The 12,300-nt window shown below is 43.3% G+C and overlaps 1 pseudogene across 1 annotated transcript; it reads left to right on the forward strand.

Annotated features, from left to right (window-relative positions):
- Window positions 1-9,594: 9,594 nt before the first annotated feature.
- On the forward strand, window positions 9,595-12,050 carry LOC147430765 (AAA-ATPase At4g25835 pseudogene; annotated as a pseudogene). Its single transcript, XR_015185647.1, has 2 exons — window positions 9,595-9,725; window positions 9,827-12,050. The product of XR_015185647.1 is annotated as an AAA-ATPase At4g25835 pseudogene (transcript).
- The last annotated feature ends 250 nt before the right edge of the window (window positions 12,051-12,300 follow it).

The raw sequence follows: 12,300 nt of genomic DNA on the forward strand, positions 1-12,300 counted from the left end.
TCCATAATCTTTGGAAAACTTATTGCAATAGAACTTGAATGGGTTATCAAAACCATGGCAGGAATTGCAGAGCTTCTGCAGCAAAATACTAAGGATGCTCCCTCTTTTCAAGGTAGACAGGACGATGAAGTTCATCATGCATGCTTTCGCACGGAGCATGCATGTGGCTTGGTTGGGCCCGGATAATGGGACCGTGGGCCAAAGCCTTAGTAGGGTAGGGCAAAGAAGGAAACTTTTTTATTAAAAAAAAAACGTAACTGTTGATGCCGCCATGGCCGAGTTGCGCAGGTAGGGCACAACTCTTCTACGCCTGTGTGGTACTCCCGCGGCCGTGCAGCACATACGAACTTTTCTGTGCAGGCCAGCACGCTCCTGTAGAGCCTCTCCTTGAAGTGTATGATGCAGGTCTTCATTCGGCCCTTCCACGTGCTAAGCGGGCTTGCCCGCGTCCTTGTCTTCTCGCCTAGCAAGGGCGCCTGCACACGCAGGGTGCCTCGGCCTCGACATAGTCAATTCCCCGGTTCTCTCCAAGGGAAGCCATGCTTCCCACGGCTTTACTGCAAACCGCCTTGCAAGAGGCCATGCCCGTGCTGCTCCAAGCCTGACAAGGAAGAGCTAGAGGTTTCCATGTTCTTTGATCGAGATAGAACATGCGAGATGCTATGATCGAGAGGGAGGGAGAGAGGCCAAAGAGAGAGAGTCCTTCCCCTTCCTCCATAGCTCTCACCTCCCTCCCTGAGCTCTGATACCAATATAAGACCTAAGGTAACTGAACATAGGATCCTCCTCCCTACCGCCCCTTATATAGGCTAGCTCCTAGCACTTGCCCTAAGCGGATCCCCAGTCCGCACTGGTCCAGCCGCCCCTTGGCCTAGGTCCCTGACCCCCTAGGTTGGGCCTTGCCCCGTAGGACCCTTGTCCTGACAGAGATCATGAGGCAAGTGCAAGAATTGGTGGAAAAAGGGATGGTGAGGCCTGGCTCCTCTCCATTCTGTTCACCAGTACTTTTAGTGCAAAATAAAGATGGCACATATCACATGTGTGTCGACTATAACGCACTAAATATGATCACTATAACCAAAAAGATTTCTCGTGCCGTGGGTAGAAGATCTATTTGATGAGTTACAAGTTTTGGCTTGACAAATGCTTCAGTCGCATTCAAACTCATGATGGACAAAAATCTTCACGCCACTCAAATCCTCTTGAGGAGTACAAGCGACCTCCAGGTAATCTTTCAAGTTGTGAGAGATAATATAAGCTTTTCATTAATCAAAAGAGAAGTGAATTTTTCCTACAAGAGATTCAATATTTAGGTCGCATTATCTCTAAAGATGGCACCCGTATGGATCCAACAAAGTTAGAGGTAATAAAAGGATGGCCTAATCCAAGGAATCTACAGGTGCTACAAAGCTTTATAGGTATGTGTGTATACTATAGATGCTTCATAGAAAAATTATAACTAATAGCAGGCCCATTACATGCCGTAACAAAAAAAGAAAAAGTATGCATGGATTGTAAAATAGCAAGAATCTTTTGAGAAGCTTATCTCTCAACATATGCTCACACTACTAGATCTCTCAAAGCCATTTGAGGTCCAATGTGATGCTTGTGGTGATTGCCTTGAAGCTATTTTGCTTCAAGAAGGGCATGCCATAGCATATGAGAGTCAAAGAATCAACTCTGATAAGCGAGTATTGGACCAATACAAAAAAGAGCTACTAGCCGTTTTATATGCCCTAGACACGTGGATACAATATCTCTTGGGGGACTCCATTCATCCTACGAATGGATCACAAAGCCTCAAGAACTTATGACGCAAACAAAGCTCTCTGACAAACAAATGAGGTGGGAAAATTTTCTTTCGCAATTTAAATTTCATTTTTCTCACATTGCTGGCAAGCACAATCAAGTGGCTGATGCACTTTCACGATGGCTGAGGGTAAATGTGGTGTCTACAACAACTCACAATGATATATCTTTTATGATAGATGAGTATGCTACTGACCGAGACTTTAAGCATGTAATTACAGCCTTTGCATCAGTGAAGAAAAAAGAACCATTCACCTTAGATGATGGTTATCTTCCAAACGGCAATAGGCTATGTGTTACTCACCCATAGGATAAGAAAGTCATGTATGAATCCCATGCTTCTCTTTATATGGGACAAAGAAAATTTCATAATCTACTCTTCAAGGAGTAGAAATGTATTTATGTTGGCCTACCCATGAAAAGTAAACATACCATGAAGAGTATGTTTCAAAATGTGTGGTATGCCAAAAGTCAAAATTTGACTGAGGGAAACAACTTGGATTGTTTCAGTTGACTTACACTTTTGTAGCGGTTAGTATACATAATGTGGGGGGTTGTGTTGATGTACGAAGGCCGTATGTAGGGGGTTAGATTAGAACCTATAGTCCATAAATAGGGGGTTTGGTAAATTGGTAAGGTACCGTTTATAGTGGGGTTTTACCTGGGTGTTTGCTTGTAGGTGACATCCCCCGTAAGTAATAGTGAATCCCCCGGGTGTAGAACATATCCAACAAGCATAATGAGCAAGTAGCATAGTTTTTCAATGAATGTAATCACACTTACCTACAACATGAATACCTTTGTGATAAGAGATGCAAAATATTTTATCACAAGATTTTCATACACGGGCTATGAAATCATATTGTGTTTGCCAAAACTTTTTTGGGGAAGCTTAATGCATGAGAGAAAGCACAATCGATGGTGGCTGATTAGCTTTTTATCGAGCAATCTCTTAGAATACGGTAATCATGGAGTAAATGAAACAAGGCAAGGTGATGTGCTTTAGATGCAAGAGGGAAACAATGAAGCAGCCAAAGAAGATCAAGAGGCCACAAAAACAACAGTGGACCTCAATCTCTAGCACAAAGTAGCCATTGCTCACTTGCAAGGCATTGCATAAAAACTCGAGGCAGCCAAAGCTTGCATTTGCTTTCGTGGAGGACATGTGGCCGCCAAAATCATGGGTGGAATCAAGTTTCCATCCAAAAGCATGGGTAGGATCAACTTCCCATCCAATAGTTTAGGCGAGCACATGATGCTAGTTAATATAGAGCAGAGATACACATGCATTCGTAAGGATTGGTTGCACAAGGTACTAGCTTCTTTTTAAGTTGATGATTTAATTGAATATTTTGCATGGTTTGTACAAATGTGTAGAAATTGGTGTTGTTCCACTTGCAAAGCAGTTGAAAATCATGACACCCATATCGTGTGCTCTCAAAACAAGGTCTATGACAAGGGGATGAGCATCATTTTAGGGCATGTAAATGATGATTTGGACATCCATCATAAAACTTAGTCTTCATATGTCTAAATGGATTGGTTGCACAAGGTACTGAGCAGGTCCATAAGGAGCTAAAGAGCAATATATAGATATACATTTGTAATGGAAATGGCCTATGAACTTTGAGAATAGCGGAATTAATAGAATTAGAGTGATCATTTTTGTAAGACTACTTTGAGAACATAGAGGGTGAACTTAATTAGTGGTAGCAACATAACCATCGTACTTAACTAACTTGGCATGAACAATTCTTTTGCAAGAGAGAGGGTTTAGAGAAATTGAAAACAGTTGAGGATCGGATTGAAGTGGAGCCGATCTCCCCTTCTATAGGATTTTGTATTATAGATTCTCCCATCAAGAGAGACTTGGTACAATACAACCTTTGTGTTCCTTGTAACCTAGGTAATGCAATAAAGATGGAAATCTTCATGCATCATGAACATAACATAGACTTTGTAAAAAGCATTAATCATCCCTAGCTTGAGTCCCAAGGCCTCAAACACCTTCAAAGGTGGAGAGAGCTAGCGGGGAATGAGGGTATGGAAGAGGAAGAAGAAACATTCATAGGACAAAGAGATAGCTCGTCACTTATCATCACTCTTCTTGCTTAGCATACATAATAGCATAGTAATGAAGATGGAGAAGATGGAAAGCTTAAGCATTGGAGCATGGCTCTTGGTTGTATTTGTGTTCCATAGCCAAGAGTGTTGGTGTAGGCTCCCAACTTCTCAACAAGCTTGGAGAAGGAGATGGAGCTCTTGCACTTTGCAACTCACACAATGAGAGAGAGAGAGAGAGAGAGAGAGAGAGAGAGAGAGAGAGAGAGAGAGAGAGAGAGAGAGAGAGTACCCCCGAAGATAGTCCCCTCCTTGTTTTGGTCGATCCCCTCTTCTAGCACTAGCTTGCACTTCATTGGACCTCCTCAAGCTCGGCCAATCACATGCTTAGTGCATATCAAGCAACAAGGGTAGTCTTGGGAAAAGTGTCCCCCTTTCCCCTTTGAGAGAGAGGACTTTGTAAATGCATAAACAATTAATTAAACTAACTAAACTGTCATTGGACCCCCGTGGAGACCAACCAATAGGCTCTAGGCACCCTATGAGGGCAACATGAAGAGGAGATTGACAAGTGTCCTACTTTCTTTCTTTGTACCAAGCTTGCCTTATGTGAGGGTGTGTGTTTTCTTTCTCTAGCTCCTACAAAAAGGGCTTGCCCCCTCATGAGTAGGGATGTGCTATGGCATAAAATCTAATATCTAGCTAACCCAAATGATTTCATATTAAAGTGATCATTTAATGTTGGAGAATAATGGGAACAAGAGTAAGAATAGAGACATGTGCTTCTAGACCTATCTCAGTAGGGGACCAAAAATAGAGATGGTTGTATCTCAATAGGGGTCTAAAAGGAGATTATCTACCAAAGAGAAATGTGTAATAAGTGCTTCTAGACTTATCTCAGCAGGGGACCAAGAGGAGAGATGGTTACATCTGAATAGGGGTCCAAAAGCAGATTGTCTACCAAAGAGCAATGTGTTATAAGTGCTTCTAGATTTATCTCAACAGGGGACCAAGAGGAGAGATGGTTACATCTCAATAGTGGTCGAAAAGAAGATAGTATATCAAAGAGCAACGTGCATCTCATGGAGCTTTAAAAACCTTGGGGTTAGCTTCATTAAAGACCTCCAAAGGTTAGTGTTGAAAGTCCTTAGACCTAGGACCTTAGGCAAGCTAGGGCTGAGCTTGAGGTGGGAACCCAGCCCAAGCTTGAGGTGATTGTCATGCTTGGTGACTAAGGTGCTTGAGGTGCTTGTCATGCTTGTTGAGTAAGGTGCTTGTCGTGCTTGCTGACTAAGATGCTTTAGGGGCTTGTCGTGCTTGATGAGGAAGGTGCTTGAGGTGCCTGTCATTCTTAATGAGGAAGGTGCTTGAGAAGCTTCCCATGCATGGGGGGTAAGGTGCTTGAGTTAAAATGAGACCTTACAAAGGAGGGGGAAAGCCCCAAAGTTAGGGGAATCTTTGACTTAACCTCCCACTCACCCAAAGGGTACCCCCTTTCTTCAAGGGGCACATGGACACATGTCAAGCTCTGCCTATGCTTAGCCACATGGTGTGCTTGAATCCTATTGGCTTGGCTAAAGAGGGGTCCAATGAGCTTCTAGTTCAATTCTACAAATATCTAGATATTTTCAAGTTCTCTCTCTCAAAGAGGTAAGGAGGACACTTGTCTTAATGCTACCCATGTTGCTTGAAATGCATTATGCATGTGATTGCCTAGGCTTAGAGGGGTCCAATGAGCTTCAAGCTTGAGATACAAGGAGGGGTCGACCAAGGCAAGCAAGGGATGTTCTCGGGGGTATACACCCTCTCACACACTCATTTTTCACACATTCTCACTTGGTGAAAGTGCAAGAACTCCATCTCCTTCTCCAAGATTTTGTAATGGTTAGTATACATAAAGTGGGGGGTTGTGTTGATGTACGAAGGCCGTATGTAGGGGGTTAGATTAGAACTTGTAGTCCATAGATAGGGGGTTGGGTTAATGTGTAAGGTACCGTAAATAAGGGATTTTTTCCTGGGTGTTTTCTTGTAGGTGACATCCCCCATAAGTAATAGTGAATCCCCCGTGTGTAGAACATACCCAAGAAGCATAATGAGCAAGTAGAATAGTTTTTCAATGAGTGTAATCATCCTTACCCACTACATGAATACCTTTGTGATAAGAGATGCAAAAGATTTTATCACAAGATTTTCATACACGGGCTATGCCATCATATTGTGTTTGCTAATACTTTTTTAGGGAAGCTTAATGCATGTGAGAAAGCACAATTGATGGTGGTTGATTAGCTTTTCATCCGAGCAATCTCTTAGAATACGGCAATCATGGAGTATATGAAACAAGGGAAGGTGATGTGCTTTAGATGCAAGAGGGAAACAATGAAGCAGCCAAACAAGATCAAGAGGACATAAAAACAACAATGGACCTCAATCTCTACCACAAAGTAGACATTGCTCACTTGCAAGGCATTGCATAAAAACTGGAGGCAGCCAAAGCTTACATTTGCCTGCGTAGAGGACATGTGGCCGCCAAAAGCATGGGTGGGATCAACTTCCCATCCAATACTTTAGGAGAGCACTTGATGCTAGTTAATATAGAGTAGAGATACACATACATTCGTACGAGCATGCATGCAGACCATGAGAGGAAACATGCCTCTTTCATCCCCAAAAGCGTGTCTACATTTTAAGTTGACATCGGTTCTCTTAATAGTTAATTTCCCATCTATCATTGCCTCTTTCCCTTTATAAGATTTAGATGGCCATCTAGAAGTTAAGAACACTGGAGAATGAAATTTGTTCACCCTCAAATTTTTGTACTTCTTTGACTCGATTGTTTGTCACACATGAATTGATATTCATGAATTAAAATTTTGTAATTAATCTTGATTGATTTTTGTGGGTGCTAGCTCCTTCTTAACTTGATGATTTGATTGAATATTTTGCATGGTTTGTACAAATGTGTAGAAATTGGTGTCGTTCCTCTTGCAAAGCAGTTGAAAATCGTGACACCCATATCGTGTGATCTCAAAACAAGGTCTATGACAAGGGGATGAGCATCATTTTAGGGCATGTGAAAGATGATTTCGACATCCATAAACAAACTTAGTCTTCACATGTCTATAAGGGTTGGTTGCACAAGGGACTAGCTCCTTCTTAACTTGATGGTTTGATTGAATATTCTGCATAGTCTGTACAAATGTGTAGAAATTGGTGTCGTTCCGCTTGCAAAGCAATTGAAAATCATGACACCCATATTGTGTGCTCTCAAAACAAGGTCTATGACAAGGGATGAGCATCATTTTAGGGCATTTAAGTAATGATTTGGACATCCATAAAAAAACTTAGTCTTCATATGTCTATAAGGATTGGTTGCACAAGGTACTGAGCAGGTCCATAAGGAGCTAAAGAGCAATATATAGATATACATTTGTAATGGAATGGATATGAATTTTGAGAATAGCGGAATTAAGAGAATTAGAGTGATCATTTTTATAAGACTACTTTGAGAACATAGAGGGTGACCTTAATTAGTGGTAGCAACATAACCATAGTACTTAATTAACTTGGCATGAACAATACTTTTGCAAGAGAGAGAGTTTAGAGAACTTGACAACAATTGAGGATCAGATTTAAGTGGAGCTGGTCCCCCCTCCTATAGGCTTTTGTATTATAGATTCTTCCTTGTGACCTAGGTGATGCAATGAAGATGGAAAGCTTCATGCATCACGAGCATAACATAGACTTTGCAAAAAGCATTAACCATCCCCAGCCTTAGTCCCAAGGCCTCAAACACCTTCAAAGGTGGAGAGAGCTAGCGGAGAATGAGGGTAGGGAGGAGGAAGAAGAAACATTCATAGGAGAAAGAAATAGTTCCTCACTTATCATCACTCTTCTTGCTTAGCATACATAATAGCATAGTAATGAAGATGGAGAAGATGGCAAGCTTAAGCATTGGAGCATGGCTCTTGGTTGTATTTGCGTTCCATATCCAAGAGTGTTGGTGTAGGCTCTCAACTTCTCTACAAGCTTGGAGAAGGAGATGGAGCTCTTGCACTTTGCAACTCACACAATGAGTGAGAGAGAGAGAGAGAGAGAGAGAGAGAGAGAGAGAGAGAGAGAGAGAGAGAGAGAGAGAGAGAGAGAGTACCCCCAAAGATAGTCCCCTCCTTGCTTTGGTCGATCCCCTCTTCTAGCACTAGATTGCACTTGATTGGACCTCCTCAAGCTTGGCCAATCACATGCTTAGTGCTTATCAAGTAACAAGGGTAGTCTTGTGACAAGTGTCCCCCTTTCCCCTTTGAGAGAGAGGACTTGATAAATGCATAAACAATTAATTAAACTACCTAAACTATCATTGGACCCCCATGGAGGCCAACCAATAGGCTTTAGGCACACTATGAGGGCAACATGAAGAGGAGCTTGACAAGTGTCCTATTTGCTTTCTTTGTACCAAGCTTGCCTTGTGTGAAGGTGTGTGTGTTCTCTCTCTAGCTACTACAAAGAGGGCTCGACCCCTCATGAGTAGGGATGTGCTTTGTCATAAAATCTAATATCTAGCTAACCCAAATGATTTTCTCATATTAAGCTGATCATTTAATGTTGGAGAATAAACGGGAACAAGAGTTAGAATAGAGACATGTGCTTCTAGAGCTATCTCCACAGGGGACAAAAAGGAGAGATAGTTGCATCTCAATAGGGGTTCAAAAGGAGATTGTCTACCAAATAGCAATGAGTAATAAGTGCTTCTAGACTTATCTCAACAGGGGACCAAGAGGATTGGTTACATCTGAATAGGGGTCCAAAAGCAGATTGTCTACCAAAGAGCAATGTGTTATAAGTGCTTCTAGATTTATCTCAGCAGGGGACCAAGAGGAGAGATGGTTACATCTCAATAGTGGTCGAAAAGAAGATAGTCTATCAAAGAGCAACGTGCATCTCATGGAGGTTAAAATACCTTAGGGTTAGCTTCATTAAAGACCTCCAAAGGTTAGTGTTCAGTAATGCGGGAGGGATGGATGGCCAGGATGGCTTGCCCTCCGACCCCCGACCTTGACGGAACATTCAAAGTTAAAACCAATAGGATACGGACCTGATCGCGAGTGGTGGGTCAACATTTACAAAAAAGAATTAAGTGGATGGCCCATGCATAAAGTCTCTCCACCTATCTCAGCTATGGGCTAGCTAGCCCTCGTCACTAATTGACACCTCCCTAGGGAGGTGGGATCAATGGCCCACATTAGGTGTTGCCAGACGGGTGCAATCCGAGCCGTTTGATCATTTTTTGGACGAGGTGTGAGCTAAGTGTGAACTCGGGAGGTATGTGCACCACAACAAATTTGCTGTGAACTAAGTGTGAGCTTGATGTGAACTGGGAGGGTATGTACACCACACCAAATTGGGTGTGAACTAGATGTGAGAGCTTGATGTGAACTTATCCGCAATCACATGTCTATCTATAAACTTAACACACACAAATCTTTCAAGCCGATAGCTTAGCGGTTAGAGTCCATCTCAAGGGGTTGAGGGGGAATGGGTTCAAGCTTCGAGTCCGAAAGTGTTAGGATCTTTTGCATTCCCTAGGCAATCCAACAATCACGATCGAACGACGATCGTGAGCCGTTGATACAATTTCCCAAAAGGGGGTGTCAATTAGTGAGAGAGTTGCTAGTGTGGCTGCTCTTCTAGTGTCAAAGACTCACGCATCACCCCCCTTTTTTAAATTGAACCTGCTAAGAATCCAACCAGACTCGAGAGCCCTTCACTCAAATCACAAATAGTGGTCGGTGGAATCTGTCCACTACCTGCTTGCGTGAGGACGAGGAACCTTGCCTACGAAGGAAGATCGACAGCCAGAGGTACAAAACGCAGTCATTCCTCACCCATTGCAAGTATCCAGCCTGCAAAGAATCGCTTGAATATTTGCCATCCTGTTGCAACTGTTTCTCCCTTGTTTTAGGGTTCTTGCTGCTGAAACTTCCACATCCTGTGCTTTTTGCTGAGTTAGTGCAATGGAGAGCTTGTTTAGCAAACTCTGCTCCTACATGGGCGCATTTACTCTTTTGCAGACATTCCTCCCTCCTCCCTTGCGGAAGTACCTGGATCGTGGCCTGGAATTGCTGTGGGAGAAGCTTTTCCAAACAGCAGATCCATACATGGAGCTCCAAGTGGAGGAGAAAATGGGCGGCAACCACAATTTCAATGTTTTCTACAGTCAGGTAGGCATCTACCTCGGCTCTCTTCGCTCATCCATAGATTCGCACACACACCTTAAAGTGTGCAGATCTCTGGAGAGTGGCAGTCTTGCCTTTAGCCTTCCCGACAATGAGGCGCTGGAGGACAGATGTAAAGGGGTGCTTGTGTGGTGGACTCACACATCTAGATGAGAGAGGGGTCACCCTTCGCTTCATGAAAGCTGAGAGGAGTATCATCATGCCTGCATATTTGGATCACGTCTCCATGGTTTCTGCAGAGATTGAGCACAGGAATATAGAACGCCTTCTCTACACAAACAATTATGGTAGCTGGGAGCAAACTCCTTTCAAGCACCCCTCCACTTTCGACACTCTTGCCCTGGACGATGGCCTTGCAGATCGCATGAAAGCTGATTTAGATGTTTTCTTCAAAGGGGAGAGCTTCTATCACAAGAATGGGCGTGCTTGGAAGCGTGGTTATCTCCTATATGGCCCTCCGGGCACTGGAAAATCTAGCATGATTGCAGCCATTGCCAAGCATGTGGAGTATGACATCTACGACCTTGAGCTCACTAAAGTGTCTGACAATGCAGAACTTAAGTCCCTTTTGATACAGACGACCCGCAAGGCAGTGATTGTCATTGAGGACATTGATTGCAGTGTCCAGCTCTCCAATCGCACAGCAGCTGAAGACATGGACTCTATGTCAAGTGAGTCCCATGAGTCTAGCACAGGCGTATCAAATGAAGGGAGGAAGCTTACCCTCTCTGGGCTTCTCAACTTCACTGATGGGTTGTGGTCATGTTGCGGAGAGGAGCGCATTTTTATCTTCACTACCAACCACAAGGATAGGCTCGACTCTGCTCTGCTCCGGCCAGGACGAATGGACATGCACATCCTGCTATCTTATTGCTCCTTTCCAGCTTTTAAGAAGCTTGCAAGCAATTATCTCGGCATTCAGGACCATCCGATGTATACGGAGCTTGAGGACGCTCTCACAAGAGCCCCTCACCGGATCACCCCTGCTGCCATGGCTGAAATGCTTATTAGCAATCAAAGTGACCCGGATGCGGCATTCAGGCAAGTGATGGCCAGTTGCGCTTCACCTCCAGCAGTGGCCAATCCGCTCGAGGTCTTGTCAATCAATGCAAATAAGAGGAGTATCAAGAAGGGTCACTTTAGGGACCGGACTCTATTCTTCTTGGCTGCCATCAGAGGCAAGCATGGGGATTAAGGGTACTACATGCCAAACTTTGAGTGACGGACAAGACTTAAGTGGATTGGCCATTGCTGGAAGCAAAGCGCGACTTGGCAATGCAAGTGGAGCAAGACTTAAGTGGATTGGCCATTGCTGGAAGCAAAGCGCGACTTGGCAATGCAAGTGGAGCAAGACTTAAGTGGATTGGCCATTGCTGGAAGCAAAGCGCGACTTGGCAATGCAAGTGGAGCAGTGTATATAGGTGTCCAGCGACAACACTTGCTGCGACAGCAGCAGCATAACACTGTATGATAACATTTTTGGTATAGTATGATCTTTATCATCCCAACAAACACATACATCCACTCTTTCTCTTGGAATGTTGGATGATGCTAACCATGTTACATTACTGCAGTGAGTAGGAAGGGAACAAGTGATCACATGAAGATATCTGTCTTGCAATTCCTCAAAAAGAGGGCCTATTGATGCAATGGAAAAGAAAGGACCTCTTTGGTTTCTGCACAAAATTTTAACCAGAGAGTTTATTTACCCTTTTGTGTGTCTGACTTATGGTGGAAAGGTTTGTTTGCCGTACATTACGGTTAATAAATTGACCCCGCTATGATTACCAACTTTGAACTCATGGCCCTATGATTATGAGCTTCAAAGTGTTGCATGCAGTTTGGGACATTTCAAAGCAATAATGCATATAAGAGCGAAGCATACATGGAGTGCCGTTTACCTTGTCAATGGATGTGATAGGAGCAATGACTTCTAAGATGTTGATAGCACCTCGCATTGGAAGAAATGCTGTTGTCTAACATGTTGCATTCATTGTGAGAAGGCCTCAAGCAATTGGCGGTGCCTTCTCTTTTGAAACAGGTAAAGTAGAAGTTGATGCAACCTTCAAACATTGAAGTGCTTTGCAACTCTTCCTCTAAGAACAAAATTTGCAGTTTGGAAAACATTCTAGTTTGTGTCGCCATGTTACAGAACAAAAACTGATCCAAGTGAGACAACTCTGTCTCAAATAGGCACACC

This window comes from Adiantum capillus-veneris, chromosome 21 (assembly GCF_014529385.1).
Source record: "Adiantum capillus-veneris isolate H3 chromosome 21, ASM1452938v2, whole genome shotgun sequence".
Classification (NCBI taxonomy): domain Eukaryota; kingdom Viridiplantae; phylum Streptophyta; class Polypodiopsida; order Polypodiales; family Pteridaceae; genus Adiantum; species Adiantum capillus-veneris.